Source organism: Otolemur garnettii, unplaced genomic scaffold (genome assembly GCF_000181295.1).
Source record: "Otolemur garnettii isolate 467f Iridium unplaced genomic scaffold, OtoGar3 scaffold00072, whole genome shotgun sequence".
NCBI classification, from domain to species: Eukaryota; Metazoa; Chordata; class Mammalia; order Primates; family Galagidae; genus Otolemur; species Otolemur garnettii.
The window spans coordinates 6537514-6540277 of NW_003852467.1; the positions used below are offsets into that span (position 1 = coordinate 6537514).

The following is a 2764-nucleotide window of genomic DNA, read 5'->3' on the forward strand; positions in this document are numbered from 1 at the left end:
AAAAAAAAAAGAAAAGAAAAGAAAAGAAATTAATGAATTCAAAGCCCAAGTCAACAAAGATATGGACATGAGAAAGGAGATGGCAGAGCTCAAAGAAACAAAAAAGTTAGTTGAGGAGCTCCAAAATACAGTAGAATCCCTCACTAATAGAGTTAACCAGGCAGAAGAAAGGATCTCTGAAACCAAGGACAAAGCTTTTGAACATTCCCAAACACTCAAAGAGGCAGATAAATGGAGAGCAAAAACTGATCATTCCTTGAGAGAGTTGTGGGATCACTCCAAAAGATCAAAATTCATCTTATAGGAATTCCCAAAGGTGAAGAGGATGGTCCAAAAGGTATAGATACTCTAATCCAAGAGATTTTGGAGAAGAATTTCCCAAACATTCCTAGAGATGCAGAACTTCAGATAGCAGACAGTTTCAGAACCCCAGTAAGACTCAATCCAAATAAAGCATCTCCTAGACACGTTGTGATTAACTTTGCCAAAGTTGAGATGAAGGAGAAAATTCTGCAAGCAGCCAGACGTAAGAAAAGCATCACCTACAAAGGGAGAAATATCAGAATAACTGCATATCTCTCAGCTGAAACATTTCAAGCCAGAAGAAGACGGTCATCAACCTTCAATCTCTTTTTTCTTTTCTTTTCTTTTTTTTTTTGGAGACAGAGCCTCAAGCTGTCTCCCTGGAGAGAGTGCCATGGCATCACAGCTCACAGAAACCTCCAACTCCTGGGCTTAAGCGAGTCTCCTGCCTCAGCCTCCCAAGTAGCTGGGACCACAGTTCCTGCCACAATGCCCAGCTATTTTTTTGGTTGCAGCCATCATTGTTATTTGGCGGGCCCAGTCGGGATTTGAACCCACCACCTTAGGTGTATGTGGCTGATGCCTTAGCCACTTGAGCCACAGCCAAACTTCAATCTCTTAAAACAAAACAACTTCCAGCCCAGGATCTTCTAACCAGCTAAACTGAGTTTCATTTGCATGGAGAAATGAAATACTTTAATGATATAGACATGTTGAAGAAATTTGCCATAACTAAACCAACTCTCCTGGATATTCTCAGACCCATTCTCCACAATGACTAGCGCAATGCTCTACCTTCAAAGTAAAACTCACCCAGAAATTTTTTGAACAAAACCCAACTTCCACAGTGGTGAAAGGATTAAAATTGTCCACTGGACATCCAAAAATCATGACACCCACAACACAACCAGGCTCATAAATTCTCTAAATTAATGTGAACATTTAAATTGTCTGCTAAAGAGGCACAGGCTGGCTGATTGGATACATAAACTCAGACTGGGTTTCTGCTGTATACAAGAATCTCACTTTACCTTAAAGGATAAAAATAGACTCAGGGTGGGCAGTGCCTGTGGCTCAAAGGAGTAGGGCACTGGCCCCATATGCCGGAGGTAGTGGGTTCAAACCCAGCCCCAGCCAAAAACTGCAAAAAAAATAGACTCAGGGTGAAAGGATGGATTTGTATAATACAGGCAAATGGAAACCAGAAAAAAAGCAGGGGTTGCAATTTTAGTAGCAGATACAATTGACTTTAAACCAACAAAGATAAAGAAAGATAAGGAAAGTCACTACATATTTGTCAAGGGAAGCACTCAACATGAAGAGATTTCAATAATTAACATTTATGCACCCTACCAGAATGCTCCTCAATTCATAAAGCAGACCCTAATGGATATGAACAGCTTGATATCTTCCCGCACTATAATAGTTGGTGATTTTCACACCCCTTCGACAGTTTTGGATAGATCCTCCAAGAAGAAACTAAATGAAGAAATATTAGACTTAAACCTGACCCTGGAACAAATGGACTTTACAGACCTCTACAGAACATTTCACCCTAATAAAACTGAATGTACATTCTTCTCATCAGCCCACAGGTCATCCTCCAAAATAGATCATATCCTAGGACACAAGTCTAACCTCAGCAAATTTAAAAGTATAGAAATCATTCCTTGTATCTTCTCGGACCACCATGGGATAAAAGTTAAACTCAACAGCAACAGGAATCTCCATACTCAAGGTCATGGAAGCTAAATAATCTTAGGTTCACTGATAGCTGGGTCAAAGATGAGATTAAGAAGGAAATCACCAAATTTTTGGAACTAAATGATAACGAAGCCACAAACCATCAAAACCTGTGGGATACTGCAAAGGCAGTCCTAAGAGGGAAATTTATAGCATTGGAAGCCTTCATCAAGAAAACAGAGAGGAAGCCAACTACTTAATGGATCATCTCAAGCAACTGGAAAAGGAAGAACATTCCAACCCCAAACCCAGCAGAAGAAAAGAAATAACCAAAATTAGGGCAGAATTAAATGAAATTGAAAACAAAAGGACCATTCAGAAGATCAACAAAACAAAAAGTTGGTTTTTTGAAAAAATTAACAAAATTGATAAACCTTTGGCCAATCTAACCAGAAAGAGAAAAGTAAAATCTCTAATATCATCTATCAGAAATGATAAAGGACAAATAACAACAGACACTTCAGAAATTCAAAACATCCTCAGTGATTACTACAAAAATCTCTATACCCAGAAATAGGAAAATCTGAAGGAAATGGACCAATACCTGGAAGCACGCCACCTTCCTAGACTCATCCAGAAAGAATTAGAAATCTTGAATAGACCTATATCAACCACTGAAATAGCATCAACAATACGAAATCTCCCTAAAAAGAAAAGCCCAAGACAGATGGCTTCACATCCGAATTCTATCAAACCTTTCAAGAGGAACTGATACCTA

The 2764-nt window shown here is 39.0% G+C and overlaps 1 pseudogene; it reads right to left on the minus strand.

Annotated features, from left to right (window-relative positions):
* Positions 1 to 1194, minus strand: part of LOC100947157 — a 28888-nt pseudogene extending 27694 nt beyond the window's left edge.
* Between the last annotated feature and the right edge of the window lie 1570 nt (positions 1195 to 2764).